Source organism: Lynx rufus, unplaced genomic scaffold, assembly GCF_022079265.1.
Source record: "Lynx rufus isolate CCGP_SWC_20201006 ecotype Redwood Valley unplaced genomic scaffold, mLynRuf1.p SCAF_24, whole genome shotgun sequence".
NCBI classification, from domain to species: Eukaryota; Metazoa; Chordata; class Mammalia; order Carnivora; family Felidae; genus Lynx; species Lynx rufus.
In genome coordinates this window covers 3,013,022-3,023,689 of record NW_025814839.1, presented here as the reverse complement: position 1 = coordinate 3,023,689, position 10,668 = coordinate 3,013,022, and the positions used below count along the sequence as shown (strand labels likewise).

At 41.7% G+C, this 10,668-nt stretch overlaps 1 long non-coding RNA gene across 1 annotated transcript; it reads right to left on the bottom strand.

Annotated features, from left to right (window-relative positions):
* Positions 1–5,205: 5,205 nt before the first annotated feature.
* LOC124518305 (uncharacterized) lies at positions 5,206–10,228 on the bottom strand. The gene is made up of 2 exons (XR_006963651.1): positions 7,927–10,228; positions 5,206–6,534 (listed from the first exon to the last, which is right to left on the bottom strand). It is a non-coding gene; the product is annotated as an uncharacterized LOC124518305 (long non-coding RNA).
* Positions 10,229–10,668: the final 440 nt, after the last annotated feature.

Below are 10,668 nucleotides of genomic sequence, written 5' to 3'. Positions count from 1 at the left end.
CTGGCAGTTCTTCAAAAGTTTAAACAATTACCATATGATCCAGCAATTCCACTTCTGGGTATGTAGCCAAAAGAAGCAGGATCTTCAACAGATACTTGCACACCCATGTTCATAGCAACGTTATTCACAATGGCCGAAAGGTGGAAATAACCCAAGTGTGTTTTGTTAGATGAGTGGATAAACAAAATGCAGTATATATATGCAGTGGAATGTGATTCAGCCTTAGGAAGGAAATCCTATCACATGGTACAACATGGATGAACCTTGAGGACATGCTAAGCAAAACAAGCCACTTACAAAAGGACAAATGCTATTAATTCCACTTAAGATCCCTGGAGGAGCAAAATTCATAGAGACGAAGTAGAATGTTGGTTACCAGGGACTGGAAGGAGGAGGGGGAATAGGGAATTCGTGTTTACCAGGGAGAGGTTTCCATTTAGAATGCTGAAAAAGGTTCTGGAGATGGGTGGTGGTGATGGTTGCACAATATGAATGAATGTACTTGATGCCACCAAACTGAAAAATGGTTAAGATGGTAAGTTTTATTTATATATATTTAGAGAGAGTTATATACATATATAACTATATATATATATTTATATATAGAGAGAGTTATATATGTACTTTTATGTGTATACGTATACAACTAACAGCCAGTAAAGAAACGGCCTGTAGCCTGTCATCTAGATGGCCCATTAACACATGTTTGTAGTTATATGTGTTATGTAAATGTACACATGATTTAAAAAGTTCAAAGGTATAAAATTAAAAATCTACTCACTTTCCTATCTCTACTGAATCCCAGTCTCTCTATAAATGTTCTAGTACTACCTTAGGAAAATAGTTTTGAGCTTTTACTTAATGGTGTGTGTATATGAAAGTTACACTGAAGCGGTCATGCTGTCCCTCCTGAGAAATTCCTGCCATTTGTGTCTGTGTGCTCTTCCTTGTTTGACAGTTCCACAGAATTTCATTCTGTGGATGGAACAGTTTCTGTAATCCTTCTGCTCTTGGTGGACACTTGTTTCCAGTTCTGTATATAATTATAGTCTGCACTGTTGTGAACGTGCTTTGGCGTAATATTCCAAAGACACACAGGTCAAATTCTTTGTAATTTCTGGGTCTCTGGGTCTCATGTGCATTTAAGGCTTTGATGGATATTGTCAGATTGCTCTCCAGTAGGTGGGGGTGTTTGTTTCCCGCATACTCACCAGTACCAGTGTCAAGTGGCTTTTTTTCTTTTACCAGTCTTAGATGTGATACATACTCCCATCATTTTTACTTGTTTGAACTGTATTTGAGTGATCATCTGGGCCAGGCCACAAGGCAAGCCCTTTGCTTATGTTAGGACATCTTAACATTATGCCCCTGAGGTATAAAGAGAAAATGGACTAAGGTCCTCAGCCTTGCCGCATTTAAAGATTGCCAGACAGTCAAGGGCAACATCATCATGTTGGTCACTTAAATCTTCCAGTGTCTGTCTCTTTATAAACAATCCTCTGGTGACCTCCTTTGTGCTCACAGCTTTTTCCTTCTTTGGGTAAATTTCCAGGAGGGGGATGTCGGAGTGATAGTGTATAATCTTTTGGAATTTTTAAGGGGTCTGGTTGGCTGGTCCTGTCTCTGTTCAGTGAATCTGTAAGCCAAGGCTGGCCCTATGGTGTCCTCTGGCCATCCCAGTCCTTCCAGGGGGTCAGTCCATTTATTGGCTTCAGGTTAGCTCCCTGGTCTCTGAAACTGCCACCTTGCTTCCCCTCGCTGGAGTTGAGATCTTGTGGTGGACTCTGGTGATGTCTGTCAAGGTGTCTGCCTTTGCTTTCTTGGGCCTTTGGGATTTGGGGCCTCTTTCCCCACAGGATAGCCCTTCCTGGCTCTAGGCTGGGGAGTGTTTTCCTGGATTGAAGTCAGATCTAGCTTGCTTTAGGGCTGAAGAAGACTCTGATGAGGTTTATTTTGTGTGTGGGAGGGGGTATTTGCTGGCTACTTGTGTCCTGAGTCCCCATCCTTCCTTCAGTGCCCCATTGAAGGATTCCCACTCTCCCCAGTGGAGGGCTGAGCCTCTTGGAGGGAGGGCCTCTACATCACTAGGTGGGAGCCTCAGGTCCATGATCTGTCACTAGCAATGTGGCTATGGGTAGCCCTCTTAGCCTCTCTGTGCCTCCATGTTCCTTTGGAAGAGAACTCAGGGTGTCTGATTCTGTCTCCCTGTTGTTGGGTGTGAGGGGCTTTGTGGCAGGGATGTCAGCACTGAAGGCCTGGGTGGAGCATCTGGGAGGGCAACAGCCTCCAAGAGCTAAACTGGGGATCAGTGTCCTTGTGGACACGGGCCTTGCCCTCTGGCCTGCAAGTTGGACCTCTTTTGGTGCTAAATTAACAGATTTGCCCTGAGCCCCTCTCAGTGACAGATTTCGTTCTGCGGGATCATCTTCCATCCATGACCTCAGCCTGCTTGTCCCACCACCGGCTGTTTCCCATGTCAGTCCCCTGAGGCACTGGGGACTTTGTCCAGGAATTGAATGGAGTGGCATCAAGCAGAGATATCTGTCCTGAGAGAGGCCTGTGCCCTCTAGACTGGGTGGCGCCCAGACTGAAGCCTCATCCTTATGAAGCTGAAAGAAGCTGATACCCAACATCCTCGCAGGCCCAGGCCCCTTCCCACTCCTGTGCTGCTGCTTTGCTGAGCCTGGTGCTATGTGATGGAAAGGGACAGAGATGACCTCCCCTGCTTCCAATCTGGAGCTTTTTCCAGAACAGTGGGCATATACTCAAGCCAGTAATGCATTCACCTTTAGGGGAATCCAAGGGGAGACACCTTGAATCAGGGCCATTTGGAGACAGACCCCCCTAAGGAGGTCCAGGAGAGCAGCCTGGTGTGTGTGTCAGGGCCCAGAGCCTGCCCAGGGGACCAGAAAGGTAATTATTTTATTTTATTTTTTAATAAAAATGTGTATTTGTGGGGCGCCTGGGTGGCTTAGTCGGTTAAGCATCTGACTTCGGCTCAGGTCATGATCTCGCGGTCCGTGGGTTCGAGCCCCGCGTCGGGCTCTGTGCTGACAGCTCAGAGCCTGGAGCCTGTTTCAGATTCTGTATCTTCCTCTTTCTCTGACCCTCCCCTGTTCATGTTCTTTCTCTCTCTGTCTCAAAAATAAATAAATGTTAAAAAATGAATAAATAAATAAAAATGTGTATTTGTGAAGTATAGCATACATACAGAAGTATATGAAAACATATAGTGTTTAAAAAACGACAGATAAAATACACATGTACACTCTACCCAGGACAAGAAATTGAGCACTTTACAATCCCAGAAGCCCCCTGCATGCTCAGACCTGATCACAGCCCTTTCCCTCCCTCCTTCTGTCCTCTACCTGCTCCCCTTGCCAGAGGTAACCACCATTCTCAATTTTGTTTTTACACTTCCTTTATTTTCTGACCCTGCAAGTGGTGAACTAATTGTTCTCACCTGTACAATAATACTGTTAGGTGTTTTACCATGTTTTTATCCTAAACAAATTTGTTTATTCTTGAACTTAATGTAAAGAGTCCTGTCTGTTTTTCCATGGTATCTTTTGCTTAACATTTTTTTTTTCATGTTTGTTTATTTTGAGAGAGCATGAATGTGCATTCATGAGCAGGGGAGGGGCAGAGAGAGAGAGAGAGAGAGAGAGAGAGAGAGATCCCAAGCGGGCACTGAGCTGTTAGCTCAGAGCCTGACCTGGAGCCTGATGTGAACTCATGACCTGAGCTGAAACCAAGAGTAGGACGCTCAACCAGCGTCCACCCAGCGCCCTGCTTAACATTATTTTAAAAATTGATTCATGTTAATGCTGCTATAACTCATTAATGTATAATTAATAGACATTGTTTTTAGAAAAGTTTTAGATTTACAGAAAAATTGAGTGGTTAGTACACAGAGTTTCCGTATACCTTGCGCATTGTCTCCTTATGTTGGTATGGTACATTGGTTATAATTAATGAACCAGGATTGGTACATTATTGTTAATAAAAGTCCATAATTTATTCAAATTTTCTTAATTTTTACCTGATGCCCTTTTTCTGTTCCAGGATCCCATCCAGGATGGCATGTTTCATTTAGTTGCCATGTGTCCATAGGCTCTCGGGCTGTGAAAGTTTCTGAGACTTTCCTTGTTTTTGATGACCTTGACGATTTTGAGGACTGTCAGGCATTTTGTAGGATATCTCATTCAGTTTTTGTTGCTGTGTGATATATAATTTCATTGCTACATAAGACAATATAAGTAATATGTTCTAATATGTAATGTATGGTTGTAACACTCCCATCTTATTCTTCCATTGATGGACATTTCAGTTCCTAATTTTTTGTTTCAAACAGTGCTGCTATTTTACTCTTGGATGTGTCTTTTAGTGCACAGAAGCGCACATTTCTGTAGGCCTAAAGCCAGAGGTGGAATTGGTGGATACAGAATATGTGCATGTTCAGTTTTACCAGTTACTGTCGCACTGTTATCCCAAGAAATAAATTTACAGGTATAACCACAGTCCTTTGTCCCACTTTCTCACCAGAAGTTGGTATTATCAATCCTCAATTTTTTTCCAATAGAGTAGGTGTGAGATGATACAGTGATTTTAATTTACAGTTTTCTGTTTTATGACAAATTTGACCATTTCATATATTTGCAAACTACTTGTGTTTCCTCTTCCATGAAATTCCACCCACCCCCCCCACTTTTCTATTGAGTTTTCTTTTTACTCAACGGAAGTTCTTTATATAGTCTAGTTAAAACTCAGAATAGGAGTGGCAAATACCTTCTTCCAGTTTATGGCTTTCCTTTTCCTTCTTTTTATAGTATCTTTGGATTAACAGAGGATCTTTTTTTTTTTTTTTTTTTTTTATAAATTTCTTCATTTTGAGAGAGAGAGAGAGAATGAGGTGGGGGGGGTGGGCAGAGAGAATCTCAAGCAGGCCCCGTGCTGTCAGTGCAAAGCCTGACTCAGGGCTTGAACCCACAAACCATGAGATCATGACCTGAGCCAAAACCAAGAGCCAGACGCTCAACCAACTGAGCCACCCAGGTGCCCCAGATTAACAGAGGGCCTTAATTTTAATGTAGTTAAATATTATCAATCTTTTTCTTTATAGTTGTGTTTTCTAATTCTTAAGAAATCCTTATCTCAGGGTCAAAAATCTATTCTCCCATCTGTATGGTGTAAGGTAGGGATCCATTTTTATTGATTTTTTTCATTCATGTTTAAACATGCATAACCATCCGTTACTGCAAAATTACTTTTCTCACCAACCTATGATGCCAGCTGTTTTACAAATCAGGTGTTCCTGGAGGAGCACACCTGTCTCTGCGCCCTCCCTTCTGTACCATTAGTCATTTTTGTATCCCCGCACCTACACTGCACTATCTTAATTACTATAACTTTATAGAGATTGGTATTTGGAAGAACAAGAACCGCTGATGTTATTTTTAGTTGTGTTTTGGCTATTTTTAGCTTTGTCTTTCCATAAAATTGTTAGTATCAGATGTTCTAATATATTTTTTAAGTTAGATTCACAATTCTCAAGAAAGCATATGGTAAAATTAACCCAGCCTGCCTTTCTTCTCCCTGTTTCCTCTTGTAGAAGTGACCACAGTCAATAGTTTTTTGTGTATTTTTCTAGAAATAATCTTAAGTTGCCAAAGCTTGTGTGTATATCACCCCCCTTTTTGTAGTTGGCTAGTTCATCAGCAGAGTTTATTTAAAAAGTAAACAATTTTTAATGGAAAAAAACTTTCTTAACAGGTCATGATTTATAAATACCAAAGAGGTAATAAATGTTAAATTTTGTATATTTTTAGTCCTAAATGAAGTAATTTTGAGTAGTTTCTGAAATTACAAAATGTGTTTTATGATTTCTGCTAATTTTGGTGGAAAAGCGACCAATTTAGCTTCCCCAACGTTCCTAGCAGAGTTCTGGATGGGTTTGTGTCTCTTCAGTGCTTCAGGGAATCACGTTAGAGGCACAGATTGTTTTTCAAAATAGGAACATCTGGGTCAGGCTGAAATCCCTCTTTCAGCAATAGCTGTGACAGAAATAACACATCTAGGATATTCGTAGAGAGTTATGAATTATATTTGGGATTTCCTGTCAGCTCCTATTGTCCTATTTGTTCTTTCATTTTCTCCTTCTGTTGATTTGTTAGTGTTGCCTCTCTCTGTCTTTTGCTCACCCGAGGAATAGCAACATACTTACCGGTGTATCTGCATCTGAAGCTGGCCAGTATATTCTCCGTGGGTCCTGCGTCACAGAGGCCGCAGGTCACTTAGGGCAATTACCTCTGCCCCCATCTAGAAATTCCCTTAGTGTGAGAGTCTGTGGGTGAAGCACAGTTCTTGTTTGTCTGAAAAGCTCTTTATTTTACCTTGATTCTTTAAATAGTGTATGTTTTTTTTTCCAGGTTTAGAATCTAGGCGTTGCCAGTAATTTCTTTCATCCTGTGAAGCTGTCCTTCCACAGTTTCCTGGCCTCTACTGATATTGTGAAGTCAGCGGTGTCACTCCCTCCTGTGAAGGTAAAGGTAATGTCTCTTTTTTTACTCTGCTGCTTTTAAGATTTTCTCTTTGTCTTAGATTTTGTGCAGTTCAATATACCATGTCTGGGGCAGGATTTCTTTTTATTTATCCTGTTTGGGATTTGTTGGCATTCTTGCATCTGTAGACTGCTGTCTTTTATTGGCTCTAGAAAATTCTCAGTCATTATCTCTTCAAATAATACCCTTCTCATACTTTTGTCATTTGAAACTATGATGAAATGTATGTTTGACTTTGTCAGCTTTTCAGTCTATCTTCCAGGTATTTTAATCTTTCTTCTATATTTTCTTTTTTTCTTTTTCTCTGCTGCATTCTGGTTAATCATTTTTTTAATTAAAATTTTTTTAAGTTTATTCATTTATTTTGAGGAGAGAGAGAGAGAGAGTGAGTGAAAGAGGGCTTGCATGTGTGCGTGAGTTAGGGAGGGGCAGAGAGAGAGGGAGGGAGAAAGAGAATCCCAAGTGGGCTGCATGCAGTCATGCAGAGCCTGATTTGAGGCTCAAACTCACAAACCATGAGATGATGACCTGGCCTGAAATCGAGAGTTGGATGTTTAGCAGAGTGAGACACCCAGGTGCCCCTGGTTAACTTCTTATCTGTCTTCCTCTTCATTTGTTATTTTGCTGTGTCTACTCTGATGCCACACCCATCCATGCAGTTTTTAATTTCTGTGATTGTACTTCTCATTTCTAGGATTCCATTTGATTTTCATATCTGCTATATGTTCATTTCTTTAGAATTTCCTGTCTCCTGCAGATTTTCGAGTAGGTTTATTCTTTTGAAACAAAATAAACCAGGGGGTGTTTTTTGATCTCTAATATTTCTAATATGTGAAGTCTGGGTCAGTCTCTAGTGTGTGTTTCTCCCTGCTGCTTCTCCCTCATGGTACCTTGTTGTGTATTTGGTGAGCTTTTACTATAGGCCACTTGGTAAAATAGTTGCGTAGGTCTTCCAAGACATAAAACCAAGGTGCATATTCCTCTAGGGAGGATTTACACTTATTTCTGCCTGGGGCTCAGGGATACTGCCTGTGACTTTAAATTCATGCCTCGAGGCTGCAGATCCTCCATAGCCAGTGTTTACACCCCCTTCTAGGGGTGGGTATTTTTCTGGTTCTGCTTGGTACCACGGCAGGGCCTGCAGCCCTTTGTTTCGGGGAAGGAAGGCAGGTTTATTATCTGGTTTGCCTTTATCCTAAGGTGTTAGCCCTTTGGGGCCACAGCTTAATGTCCTAGGAGACTTCTCACTTTTGCTGGGCCCTGGATTTTGACTTTGCCTTTTCTACTCTGCGAGCTCTCAAAACCCCTGCTCGTTTTCACAGCTTAGCTTATTTGGAGAGGTAGATGCCACAAGGGGAAAAGAGACCTTGGATATTCTGATTCTCCTTGCTGCTGCTTAGATTTTGGCCCGGAAGTTCTGTACTCTCTTGTAGTTCTTTGATGCTCCTATAAAGAGTAAAAAAATATTTATCTCAGCTTTTTAAAATAAACTATTTATTTTAGAATATTTATAGACATATGGAAAAATTGAGCACATGGTACGGAGGGTTCTTATATGACCCAGACCCAGTTTCCCCTGTTACTAACGTTTTACATGATATTTGTCACAGTACTTACATATTATGAACCAGTATTTATACGTTACTATTAACTGAGATCCATAGTTCATTCAGATTTTAGTTTTTGCCTCTTTCTGTTCCAGGATCTCATCCAGGATCTTGTATTATTCAGTTGTCCTGTGTCCTTAGGCTCCTCTTGGCTATGATAGTTTCTCAGATTTTCCTTGTTTTTGATGATCTCAGCAATTTTAAGGAGTACAGGTCAGGTATTTTGCAGTCTGTCTTTGGGATTTGTCAGGTGTTTTCTCTTTGATTAGACTGAGGTTATGTGTTTTTTTGGGGGTGGGGGGTGGGGGGAAGACCACAGGTAAAATGCCATTCTCCTCACTTCACATCCAGGGCACATGCTCTCGAATGACATCACTTGGCTGAGGTAGTGTCTGTTAGGTTTCTCCACTGTGGGTTAACTTCTCCCTCGTCCACACTTGTATGTACTCCAGGGAACGCGGTCACTGTGCATAGCTCACACTTAAGGAACTGGAGTTATGGTTCGCCTCCCTAAGGGCAGAGTTCTCTGCAGAAGCTACTTGGATTTCTTCTGCATGGGAGATTTCTAGTCTCTCCTGCTTATGTCACTAGAGACTGATGGATATTTATTTTATACTTTGGATGATAATCTAGTCCTACTTTATTTTGTTGCTGAAATTGTTTTAGCTTTGGCCATGCAGAACGTTTTCAGTTAGTTCCTCTGTCCCTTTGACACAACCTCGTCTTTGATCATTGACGTGTTGTTGTTTTTTAAGCCCATCTGCACTTCCTGACACTACAGTGTTCTCCAGGTGTGTGTTGTACATTTTCTGCCCTGGCCCTAGACTCCCATCTTTTTTCGAAGCAGATTTGATTCCTGATTCCTTTCATTGGAGAAATGATATCAGAAACCTGAAGCTAAGTATGCTCATTGCTGCTGCAGTGTCCTTGCTTCCCGGCCCTCTCAGTTGATGGTGTGAGGTACATGTGCTTATATACACATAACTAGAAGTATTTCTATACAGGATCATCTATATCAATATCAAGTGAAACAGGATCTTATACTGGTGTCTCCAAGTGTAATTCATTACCACATGAATCATTCTAGCCCTCTCCCCTGGCTTATCTGTAACCAACATGAGAAAACTGGTTCCCACCATCCGCCATCTGTATCACTATCAGTTATTCTCAGTAACCATTATGACTGGAACCCGTTAACTTCCTCCTGTTTTTTAAAAAAATGAATGACAGAGTATTACACAAACTGTTCTGTACTTTCACGTTTCACTGGCAGACATCTGTTGGACATCTTCCCTTGCTCACACAGATCTACCTCGTGTTTTTTGAAGGCTGCATAATATTCCCTGGTACTAATGTTATTGAACATTTTGCCTATTGATGGCCATCCAGGCTATTTCCAATTTCTTGCTACACAATCCTGCAGCACAATTACATTGTTTCTGTGAACACGTGGCAGGATTTCACTGAAGCGAGTACTTGATCCAAGGGTATGTATGGATGTTTAAAAATCTCATTCGTCAAGTTGCCCTCCTCCAAAGACTGAGCCAGTTTACATGCTCATCATATGCACAAATACGGTTTCCTGATACCAGCTGCAAGGGAGAGACCAGTAGCTGTCAACCTTTGAATTTTGCCAGTCATGTGAAGGGAATTTGCTCTTTGTCGTAGGCACAGCAAATCTGTTTTCCTAACTCTAGAGAGGTGTTATCTTGGTCCACATGTTTACCTTTATACATGGTCCGTTTCTCCCTTTTCTCCTGGGATTGTCACGCATGGAAAGCCTTCTCATCTTCCATGTTCTCTCCGAGTACTTCGTGTGGTTTTCTTCAGAAACCCCAGACATGCAAACAGGCATACCGTACACCCACATACGTAGCACCTAAGTGCGTATTTTGAACTTTGTATACACTACACTTGGTTTCCACTGTGCAGGGAGATTTATGTCGCTATCTGCTGTTCCAGTTTACTCATTTTCATTGCTGCTGAGTGATGTGAACACGTCTCAGAGGCACTTCTTGGTTTTCCTGCTGTTGGTCACTGAGGTTGTCTCCAGTGTTTTTACAAACATGCTGGTGTGGCTCTTGCAGCACACGGGAGGGATTCTCTGAGGTAGGCATGGGAGTGGGCCTGCTGGGCTGGATGGTGAGGACATCCCTAAGTTCACTGTGGGGTATTTGTTCTGCAGGGTAAAGACGGCCGCCTTGTCAGCTGCCAGGCATGAAATGCTAGCTCCTTGTGATTTCGCCATTGGGGCTGAACATCTTCTCATATTTATAAGCCATTCAGGTTTTCTTATGTCATTTAGCTATTTTTCTTTTGGGGGCATAGTTTCATTTTTCAGATCTTTTGATCCATTTGCAACTGAGTACAAGGGATACAGCTGTGTGTTTCTCAAGATGACCAGTGACATAGTGAATAACCCAACCTTAACCTACTAAGCTGAAATGCCACCTTTCCAAATTGAGCATTCAAAGGCTGGAGCTTTAATGTTTGAGGGGTTT